General features: G+C 41.1%; 1 long non-coding RNA gene and 1 pseudogene across 1 annotated transcript; both read left to right on the forward strand.

Moving 5' to 3' along the window:
* The first annotated feature begins 1,791 nt into the window (after window positions 1-1,791).
* Window positions 1,792-5,876, forward strand: LOC111977172 (filamin-B-like; annotated as a pseudogene).
* A 169-nt stretch (window positions 5,877-6,045) lies between these two features.
* On the forward strand, window positions 6,046-9,223 carry LOC112081268 (uncharacterized). Its single transcript, XR_002896431.2, has 5 exons — window positions 6,046-7,619; window positions 7,735-7,841; window positions 7,940-8,089; window positions 8,191-8,302; window positions 8,877-9,223. It is a non-coding gene; the product is annotated as an uncharacterized lncRNA (long non-coding RNA).
* The last annotated feature ends 2,590 nt before the right edge of the window (window positions 9,224-11,813 follow it).

The following is an 11,813-nucleotide window of genomic DNA, read 5'->3' on the forward strand; positions in this document are numbered from 1 at the left end:
AAGCTATGTGTGAATACATGGTGAATGATCTTAGATCATTTGCATACACTCACTCACATAATTCTGGTAAAAAGGGTTAAGGAATACCCAGAGATTAATGATCTTGAGCCCAAAAAGTCAATTTGATGTTAACTGTTGACTATTCAGTAGGCCTACCTCCCTTTTGAATCAATGTTTGCATGCAATTTAAACCTCTAGTATCAATTCATTTGTCATCCAATTAAATTCACCACAAAATATACTGTAATTCAAGCATTGCTTTTTCCAATGTAAATAATTGTGCAAAATGTACTGTATTTTGAAAAAGATAATGGCGGTGATAATATAGTTTAAAGTAAAACTATTTGCTCTAAAATGTACTTTGTGTGACCTTAATTAAACATTCTAAATCTCATAATCATGATTATTTTTCTCCAGTACCACATATTAGACAATAAGTGGAGCCACATGTTAAGTTTGGGTTGGTAGAAACCTCTCATTGACCGTATGAAATCTCAATGTTTACAGTATGGCATGTGAGTCATGTTGAACAGTTGTTGATTTGGCCATAGGCTACAAAGTATCTATCATGCCAGGTTCTTTGAACTTCTCTAGGCATCTCTGATGGATATTACTTTACTATTGATAATCAGAAAAGGTGCTTTTGGAAGAAACAGAGGAAAGTACCTTAAACTTGGACATGTGTTTGGCATTTAGAGGACTCTTGTTTCAGTATTTTGCAAAGATGTAGAGTCACCATTTTTCAATAACACGCATGCACACACACCCCTCAACGCCTTCCTGCAGTCCATCTCAATGAGGACGGGGGCCAGGACAAGACCAAAAAACAGACCCCTGAGCTACGGCTGCTACACGGGCAACATAAGGTGAGATGTTTCTCGCCCATCAAATTATATGTAATAATAGTCTTATCCTGATATTAATCATGAATAACATCAATGCAGGCAGGGGGTGTAGGGATGAAATCAGGCCTGGATATTAGTCATAATGTAATGAACACGAGGGGAGACAGAGCTGGTTTCAAGCGCAGGGCACAGCAGGTGTTTATTGCAAAGGACCACAGGAGGCAACAGGTATCTGGGTCCAGGGGCAGGCAGAAGGTCATACATTGGAGGTCCAAAAGGGCAACATTACAGGCAGGGAAAAGGCTAGTAACGTAGTCCGGGGATTAGGCAATCCGATAGGCTAAAGTACAGGCGTCGTTAGTGAGGCAGGCAAAAACTATCATACATAGGAGTAACTCACGGGAAACCCAGCACTCTGAAATACGTGTCACAAAACAAACAATACCTCACAGTGATGGGGTGCAAAGAAKTGAACTAAATAGTGTGTGATAATGACATGCAGGTGTGTGAACAGGTGACTAGAATTCAGGTGATTGGGATCTGGAGAGAGCTGCGTTCAGGGGATCTACATGTTTGAGGGTGAGTTGGAAGCAGATTTTACACATAGGGCCCCCAGATGGAGATCAGCTTTACATCCGAGGGGTAGTCTTACTGACCTCCATCCAATAACCCGCAATACACATCCTAGTGAGGTCATGAAATCTAGTGTCTGATGCACTTCTTTCTATACTAACAGTTTGGACAATGTTTTGTGTTAAGATAACACAGAGGGAATATTTTGTCCCTCTACAGCAAAAACTCCTGAAATCTGTGAGGTTATCACTTCTCATATTCCACAACTCACCCTCCTTTAAAAGCTCCACCGCACTATGGGGAGACAGACAGATTTGAAACAGAGGAAGGGGAAAAAAGCAACAAGGAACAAGCAACGTTAGTATATTACAGTATGCCATTTACCAAGAGCGAGGTCTCTCTGGCTGAACACAGTGTGTGTAACCTGACAGATGATGCACCATTGAAGAATATCCAGAAGAACACCATCACACGGTGGTGCAACAAGCACCTGAAGTGTGTAAACGGGTTCATAGGTGACCTTCAGTTTGACCTAAACGACGGGCTGACTCTCATCGCCCTACTGGAGGTCTTGAGCCATAAGAAGATGTTCAGGAATGACATGATCCTCTTCCTGGAAATGACTGGACCAAAGCGCAGCACGTGTTCATGATATTTTATTAAATCAGAACACTAGAACAAAGAGGAAAACGAACAGTTCTGTAACGATACTAAACTATTCAGAAAACAACTACCCACAAAACACAGGTGGGAAAAGGCTGCCTAAGTATGATTCCCAATCAGAGACAGCGATAGACAGCTGCCTCTGATTGAGAACCACACCCGGCCAAACACAAAGAAATAGAAAACATAGAAATAAAGAAACTAGAATGCCCACCCTAGTCGCACCCTGGGCTAACCAAAATAGAGAATAAAAGCCTCTTTATGGCCAGGGTTAGACAAGGAAGTACCACACCAGGCCCACATTCAGACAGATGAGGCTGGATAATGTCTCTGTTGCGCTCGAGTTTCTGGAACAGGAGAATGTCAAGCTGGTGTCCATAGGTCAGTGACATGTTGAAATGCTCAGGGATCAATTTCAGTCTGGCAGCCAGGCCAAGATAAGGAAGAAGACAAAGTCACACTTCTTTGGTTACACTTTACATGAGGTTGAATGGGGTTGCATTGTGCAGATACCATATTTATTTTTAACTTCTATGTACCATTACTTGTAATTATACAATTTGGCCAGTTTTCTATGGTTCAGTCTTTGTTTAATGTACCTCACAGTTACTATGTACAGTCATGTCTTTGCACATGTTGCCACAATTTTTTATGTTATAAAAGTGAAGACTAATGGACTGTTTGATTTACCCTGGGAGATGTGTGATACTGTTTGTGTTAGATAACACTGGATCTCCCATCCATTCTTGTGGGTATAATATGGTGCTGCCTCAACAGACAGTAAGGCCGTTGTGGACGGGAATATGAAGGTGATTTTGGGGTTGGTGTGGATCCTACACTACTCCATCTCTTCTCATTTACTGGAGGACGAGGGCCAGGACAAGACCAAAAAACAGACCCCTGAGCTACGGCTGCTGGGTGGATCCTGGACAAGGTGCCCGAACTGCCTATCACCAACTTCAGCCAGGACTGGCAGAATGGCATGGCTCTTGGGACACTGGTGGACGGACTGGCCCCAGGTGAACTATAACTGGATTCATGAAGACAACATCCAGCGTTGTTGTTACTGGGTAAGGCATACTTCCTATACCTTATATAGTCTAGAACCTGATCTTTGATACTCTGTCTTTCTCCCTGCCTGCAGGCCTGTGTCCAGACTGGGAGAGCTGGGACGAGGTACAGCAAGTAGACAATGCCAGAGTGTCCATGCAGCAGGCTGACGAGTGGCTGGGAGTGCCACAGGTGAGTCCTCGGACTATCAACACTCTTGTGGTTTCCACATACTGAATAAACCACTAAATCACAGGGGAACAGGGCTGACATTTCAAAACGTACGTGCCCTGATTTGTTATGAGTGTGCAGCACCCCTCAATATCCCATATGGTTCCCAGTACATTGGTGTAACTCTAGGAATTTGTACAGATTTCATTTTAGGTTGTAACCTTCGGGAACAGCCTCTGGGGGGGTGGGTAATCATCGCTCATTACAGAATTCACCACACAAACAAAGCCTTCAGGAAGTAGAGTCCTTTGCTCATAGTGAAAGGAATACATGAAATGTAGCAGATTTACATCATGCACGTTGTTTTAGCTTGTAGGGGCGATGTCACCTTGCATGTGACCTGAAGAGGCCAGTTTGGGGAATAATTGGTGCTAGCATAATTCATCAGGAAAGGACAAACATTTACATAACCATTGTTTCTCTTTTGCATCCAGGTCATTGCCCCAGAGGAGATCATTGACCCTCGTGTGGATGAGCAGTCCATCATGACTTACCACTCCATGTTCCCCAAAGCTCAACTGAAACCTGGAGCCCCCCTCAATCCCCAATCAGGTTTGTTACTGCTCTACCTCTCCTATGTTAATCAGTGCTCATAACAGGCAATCTGGCTAGCCTTGTTTTTACACAAAGGTGATTTGTGTTTTGAGGTTCTATGGACAAATCCAGGGCAAAACACTGTGCATGTGACCTGTGATGAAGATGAGATCGAGGACAGTCTTCATGTCCCACAAACGCCCGAATAAAAATAAATGCTACCCACACAAGACGAGTGCCTCCCTGCAGTTACTGGGTCCATTTGTTCTGCTCTATTTAGCATTTGGGTCATTTGGCGCTTGTCCATGCATTTGGGTCATTCTGTGCTTGTCCATGTATTTGGGTCATTCTGTGCTTGTCCATGTATTTGGAACATTCTGCTCTTCTCCAGAGATGCAGAAGTCTTGCAGCATATGAAAGGATTTTGTCAATTATTTTGTAAACTGTACTTGAGATTTAGGTACAGTAAATTGTTTTGTTCAGTTAGTAATTTAGAACAGGGTAGCAGCGGTGTAAAAGAGGGAGGGGGCAATGCAAATAGTCTGTGTCGCCATTTGATTAGGTGTTCTGGAGTCTTATGGCTTGGGGGTAGAAGCTGTTTAGAAGCCTCTTGGACCTAGACTTGGCACTCCGGTCCCACTTTGCTAAAGTTCTTTGCCATAAAGAACTGTGCTAGATATGATGTTCATTAGTATTCACTACAGTTATTACTGTTGTATATGGCCTTAAAGTAGGACTTATTACATTTACATTTAAGTCATTTAGCAGACGCTCTTATCCAGAGCGACTTACAAGTTGGTGCATTCACCTTATGTTATACAACTTTCTAGTTTTGTCTTGTCTCGTCTTCTGTTGTAGGGTTGAACCAGGGTTTACAGAGTTGGACGTGAAGATTATTCTATGTGTATATTCCTCTAACCCATTTGATGAAGTCCCAGTCAATGTGGAGGTGGTTCGTAAAGAGCGGAGCCTCTATACTTGCTACTACACTCCAACCACTCTGGCCAAACACGCTATCTGTGTGACTTGGAGGGGTCAGTGTTCCTGGCAGTCCTTTTAAAGTAAGTAAAAATAGAATGTTTAAAATATGAACCATTCAACAAGACAAATACATATATATTTGTCTTTGTCTGAAATTGTCTATTTTAGGTGACCTCTGACAGAGTTAGAATAGAACCATAATTGTATTGCATGCCCTACTGCAGGAGAGACGGACCAGGGATTTTCAGACAGCACCTATTTGTTGTACAAGCTTAATTTGCATGTAACCGGCCCGGCAGACTGGACAGCTAATGCCTCCAATGTATGATGGCCATTACATCCAGAGATATTGCATTACTCTTCATTTAAAGTATATACTAACAGCTTTTATGATAACATTTGATGCTTACATCCTTTTTTTAGGTCAAGGGTGGTTTCGTGGGAACCCTAGCAGAGGTCACCATAGACACAAACAGCTCGGGCAGCCATCGGCTCAAGGTGACAGATGGCCCCAGCCCGCCGAAAATAAAGTGTTCCGATAACGAGGATGGAACTTGTACAAAGATAGTTCCTATAGGGTGGTATATCTGCTCCTCATCGCTGGTGTACACGCTACGGCGGAAGTATGGTTGGGAAGTGGGTGCCAATTTCGCCTCCGAGGTTGTTGTGCATCTGGCTTTTTACAAGAGGCAAGTGAAGGTGTCGGACTGGAGCTGAAAGGGAAGGTATAGTAGATTTGTCATAAAGCCTGGTGACTAAGCTTATTGCAATGGATAGGAGTTCTTAAGGCCATTGTAATGGATAGAAAATGTTTTAAGTTAAAAAAAAAAAAAAAATGATGTCACTATAATATTTTCAGTAATGTTGTGACTGTGACTTTGTTGAATGGTATATATTTTGACAGGAGGTCTGAATGGCCTTGACAGAGAATGTGACCCAGCCAGATTGTTTGCAAATGGAATAGGACTTCTAGGGCAGAGTAACAGTTTCAACATCACAACCAGGTGAGGCAGCCTTATGTTAGGGCCAACACTTCATTACAAAGCAATTGATTACCACTGATAGAATAGCCATTTCAAAGGTATCTGCACAATCAGAATGATATTATGGATATCTCTTGTCATTGTACATTGAAGTTGGTTTCTGACAAATATTGAATTCACAGGGGTGCTCGAGCAGGTGGCTTGGCCATCACTGTGGAGGGCCCATCGGAGGTGCAGGTCACCATCACAGAGAAACAAGATGGATGCTATGTTGTAGAGTACATCCCCAGTGTGCCGGGGCTGTATGACATCAACATCACCTACGGAGGAGAACATATTCTAGGCAATAGTTTTCAGACTGGGAATATGTTAGTGGTTCGTTTGCCATTGATGCCCTTTCTATTACCATTGTTGTTAACGTGAGAACTGTAGAGACACATTTGTTTATCAGATAAGATTTCAACTTAATTTAAACTCATATGAGGCCTACTAGTATTGAGTCATCTAAAATTGATGATATTTATTCAGAACATTAGACAAGTATAACGTACACACTGGGAGTCGAGAAGCAGGTAGTACATTTAATTAAACAAAGAATATGGAATGATACACCATAGGAGTAGCATCTTGACATGAAACACAGACACAATACTGGCTGGGGAAACCTAAGGAAGTGCCAGATAAAAGGGAGGTAATGAGTGAGGTAATGGAGTCCAGGTGTGTCTCATAATGAAGCGCAGGTGTGCATAATGATTGATGACAGGTGTACTTAATGATGGTTGCCAGGACCAATGGTTAGTAACCCGGCAGAGGGGAGGAGTGGGAGTAGACGTGACAAGAAGCTGATCGCAAAGATTTGGTTGATTCCATCCATCCATCAATCAGGTAGCCCTTTCAAAGTATCAGTGAAGAATGCTTCTGATGTCAGTGATTTCAAAATGTCTGGGACAAGCTTGGAGTCAGGAGTTTGTCCAAACTCCTCAGACCTTCACCATAAACTGTAGCAAGGCTGGAGAAGTACTAGCATCTGTGGCTGTTATGACACCAAGTAGTGGGTCCAAATTATATCAAGATACTATACGCACTCATCTATTTCAAATAGACAGCCGTGTTGGTTGTTGCTTGACTAACCAGGTAAGAGAACTTTTGGAGGTGACAGACAATGGTGATGGGACATATTCAGTGGCCTACTCCCCTTCTATGGTGGGTCCTCACTCTGGTCGTCAAATATGCCAATGAAGAGGCATTCTCTAGGTGAGATCATTTTTTTTCAGATGGGAAATGTTTAGTTTTAATATAGTTATGCTGTACAGATGCAGGATCCTAATCTGACCAATTTTCCTCAGCAAGACAATCCTGCAGCAGCAGAAACTGGATTATAATTAACTGACATTTTTGCAGGTGTTGGTACTTTTGTTAGGGCAAATCAAGACTGACTTTTGTAAAGTGGAAATTACTAACTTTAGAAGCCCTTTACACCTCAAATACAGGACATTTGCTGCAACAACAGGGTGATCAAATTTAAGATCTTATATCTGTATGTGAAGCATGATTTTTACAAACATATCCATATTGCATTTCAGTTCTGTCATTTCTTATATGTTGTGTTCCAAGTGTTGCCTACTAATGATGCCAACAAGTTGCATGTGTCGATCAGGCTTGGAGTCAGGAATTTGTGCCCACATCCCTCAGACCTTCACCATTGACTGTAGCAAGACTGGAGAGGCCCCAGAATCTGTGGCTGTCATGACATCTAGTGGTATGCATTTGGAGGTTTTATGCAAATCAAATTCACTACCGCATATCTGGTCATTTATTGTTCTGTTCATGACATTGGATGCTATTTCTATTTACTTTACTATCTTTCTAATAAGGTAATATAGTGCTTGCAAAGGTGAAAAATAATGGGGATGGGACATACTTAGTGTGCTACTCCCCTTCCATGGATTCTCTGGTGGCCAGATGAAGATGAGTTTCATAGGTAAGGCAATAGGATTTCATATTTTAGATGCTGTTAATGTAGACCTGTCATTTTGTGATAAATTAAACTTGATTTTTCTGTATTTAACTGTATTGCAGTCCCTAAAACTTCAAGTTCTACTAACCAATGACTGTAGCAAGCTGAAAGTTTGTGGGCCAGGCTTGCAGTCTGGAATTTGTGCAATGTTCCCTCAGACATTCACAATTGACTGGAGAGACCCCAGAGTCTGACTGTTATGACACCTAGTGGTGAGTATCTGTTTTGCAGTAATCTCTTGAGTTGGTTTCAATTAAGCTTAAGAATTTTACATGGGTGAAGTATTATGCTCTTTTTGATTTAAAATAACCAGGTGAGCTTGTGGCGGTAACAGACAATGGGGATGGGACGTACTCAGTAGCCTACTCCCCTTCCATGGAGGGTTCTCACTCTCTGGTTGTCAAGTATGAGGATGAGTTTTGCAGGTAAGACTTTTTAAAAAAGAACATGATTTTTTTCAAGTGTGAAATACCATTTAAGGAAACAATCATTTTGTTTAACTAGGATAGTCATTTAAGAACATTCTTATTTACAATGATGGCCAAACCTGGACGACGCTGGGCCAATTGTGCGCTGCCCTAATGGACTCTCGATCACGGCCGGTAGTGATACAGCCTGGAATCGAACCATGGTCTGTAGTGAAGCCTCTAGCATTGAGATGCAGTGCCTTAGATCGCTGCGCCACTCGGGAGTGTTAACATGTTCTTTACTGCATTTCAGTCTTTCCCACTTCCAAGTGCTGCCCACAAATCAGGCCAACAAGTTAAGAGTCTCGGTCAGGCTTGGAGTCAGGAACTTGTGCCCAAACTCCCCAGATCTATACAATTGATTGTAGAAAGACTGGAGGCCCCATAGTATGTTTCTGTTATGACACGTACCAGTGAGAATGATTTAATTTCTATCTGACTTTCATGTATTTTTTATTTTATTTGACTGCCATGTGGATTTTGCCATCTTTTACTTTAGGTAAGAAAGTGTTTCTTTACTGTATCTATGCAGGTAAAATGATGCTTATGGAGATGGAACCTACTCAGTGGCCTAGTTCCCTTCCATGAAGGATCCTCATTCTCTGGTTGTCAAATATGGTATCGAAGATGAGTTCTGCAGGTAAGATATGGAACAGTTAGATTCAATGTAAATACACTTTTGTGTGCCTTTTTGACCAGTCCGTTTCAGTTCCTTGTCTTGTGCTCTCATGATGCCAGTAAAGTGAGAGCCAGAGGTCTGGGCCTGGTATCTGGGTTACCTGCCAGCCTATCTTCACAATTCACCATAGATGCAACTGATGTAGGAGAGGGCCATTAATCAGTGAAGATTACTGTGAGTTATAAATTATGATTTACATAAGAGCCATATTATAAGCTTGAACCCCTTGTGGAGGCCACAGTCTAAGGTTTTATCACAAACATGTGATGCTACGTAAAATGTGTTGAAGTGTAGTTTCATGTTATCACATGTTGCTTTACTTGTTACATGTTATCACATTAACTTCAGATATGAAAACATGTGTTTTTGGAACACTTCACATGTGAAATAAATTTTTTCACAAGGGTCTTCATAGCAAAAATTAATGGTTATTATAGCTAGGTATATTAATCTCATCAACACAGTATTTATATTCCATAAATTGAAATGACACTGGCTCAATATGTGCATGGTGTACTGTGGGTCACCTATAGCCCAGATCTACTGCCAAACATACAGACGGCAAGAAAGCAACTTGCTCTAATAATGCAAGTTCCCTAGTAGTGAAATGCTAACTAGATTATTCGTGAAGGGGAAAGCTAATTTCATATTATGCTAATTAAAGTTGATACTACTCACGACCAGTCAGTCTCCAAACAAAAAAAGCTGTTCTGCTTCTGTCCTGGACCTAGTCCACAGAAATCCACCATCCATAGAGATAAGCCTGTTCGAGCTAGCTACCTTGTAGTTGTAGAACTAGCTAGCATTGGTCAGTTGATCCACTCATTGACGTCTCCGAAGATATTGCAACTTGAGTTCTAACTACTTTGCTTTACTCATAGTTACTGTGAATAGTATCTAACTAGCTAGCTACAACTGCGGCTGTAGTCTTGAGACAGCTAGCGTTTTCTGTTCCTGTCTTCTGACTTACTGGTTAGGTTAGTAAGTGGGTGAGTGACGTTGAGCCTGGTGTTTTGCAGGTACTATTTAATGAAGCTGCCACTTGAGGACTTGTGAGGTGTCGGTTTCTCAAACTAGACACTCTAATGTATGTGTCCTCTTGCTCAGTTGTGGAGCGGGAACTCCCACTCTTTCTATTCTGGTTACAGCCAGTTTGAGCTGTTCTGTGACGGGAGTAACGTCACTTTAATAATGGGAATTGATGGAAATTATGTAAAAATGTGCCACTTTAAACAATGCCACTTAATATAATGTTTACATACCCTACATTACTCATCTCATATGTATATGTATATACTGTACTCTATCATCTACTGCATCTTGCCATCTTTATGTAATACATGTATCCACTAGCCACTTTAAACTATGCCACTTATGTTACATACCCTACATTACTCATCTCATATGATTATACTGTACTCATAACCATCTACTGCATCTTGCCATGCCGTTCTGTACCATCACTCAATTCATATATCTTTATGTACATATTCTTTATCCCTTTACACTTGTGTGTATAAGGTAGTAGTTGTGGAATTGTTAGGTTAGATTACTTGTTGTTATTACTGCATTGTCGGAACTAGAAGTACAAGCATTCGCTACACTCGCATTAACATCTGCTAACCATGTGTATGTGACAAATAAAATTTGATTTGAGTAGTACACCGCATGTACGAGACCTTCCGTTTCTGGCTATTTTTCACATGGAATAGCTTTAATTTCTCAGAACAAGAATAGACAGTTTCAGAAGAAAGCTCTTTGTTCTGGCCATTTGAGCCTGTAATCGAACGCACAATGCTGATGCTCCAGATACTCAACTAGTCTAAAGAAGGCCAGTTTATTGCTTCTTTAAGGAGTACAACTATTTTCAGCTGTACTAGCATAATTGCAAATGTTTTTCTAATGATCAATTAGCCTTTTAAAATGAAAATTTGATTAGCAACACAACGTGCCATTAGAACACACAAGTGATGATTGCTGATTAGTGGCCTTTGTACGCCTATGTAGATATTCCTTTAATCTGTTTCCAGCTACAATAGGCATTTATATCATTAACAATGTCGACACGTATTTCTGATCAATTTGATGTGATTTTATTTGAATGTACAAAAAAATCACAAAGGGAAAAAAAAAGAACACTTCTAAGTGACCACAAACTTTTGAACAGTAGTCTATGTATAGTTCCTTGCAAAAGTATTCATCCCACTTGGTGTTTCTTCTATTCTGTTGCATACCACCTGCTAATTTAAATTGATTTTATTGGATTTAATGTAATGGACATACACAAAATAGTCCATATTGGTGAAATAACTAACGGAAAAGTGGTGCGTGCATATGTATTCACATCCTTGCTATGAAGCCCCTAAAATAAGATCTGGTGCAACCAATTACCTCAGAAGTCACATAATTAGTTAGATTCAAACAGGTGAACTTAAGTGTCACATGATCTCTGTATGTATATTAATTACACCTGTTCTGAAAGGCCCCAGAGTTTGCAACACCACAAAGCAAGGGGCACCACCAAGCAAGTGGCACCATGAAGACCAAGGAGCTCTCCAAACAGGTCAGGACCAAATTGTGGAGAAGTACAGATCAGGGTGGGTTATAAAAAAAAAAATATCAGAAACTTTGAACATCCCATGGAGCACCATTTAAATCCATTATTAAAGAAAATGCACCACAACAAACCTGCCAAGAGGCTGACCACAAACTCATGGACCAGGCAAGGAGACATTAATCAGAGCACAAAGATACCAAGATAACCCTGAAGGAGCTCCACAGCGGAGATGG

This window comes from Salvelinus sp. IW2-2015, linkage group LG17 (assembly GCF_002910315.2).
Source record: "Salvelinus sp. IW2-2015 linkage group LG17, ASM291031v2, whole genome shotgun sequence".
Classification (NCBI taxonomy): domain Eukaryota; kingdom Metazoa; phylum Chordata; class Actinopteri; order Salmoniformes; family Salmonidae; genus Salvelinus; species Salvelinus sp. IW2-2015.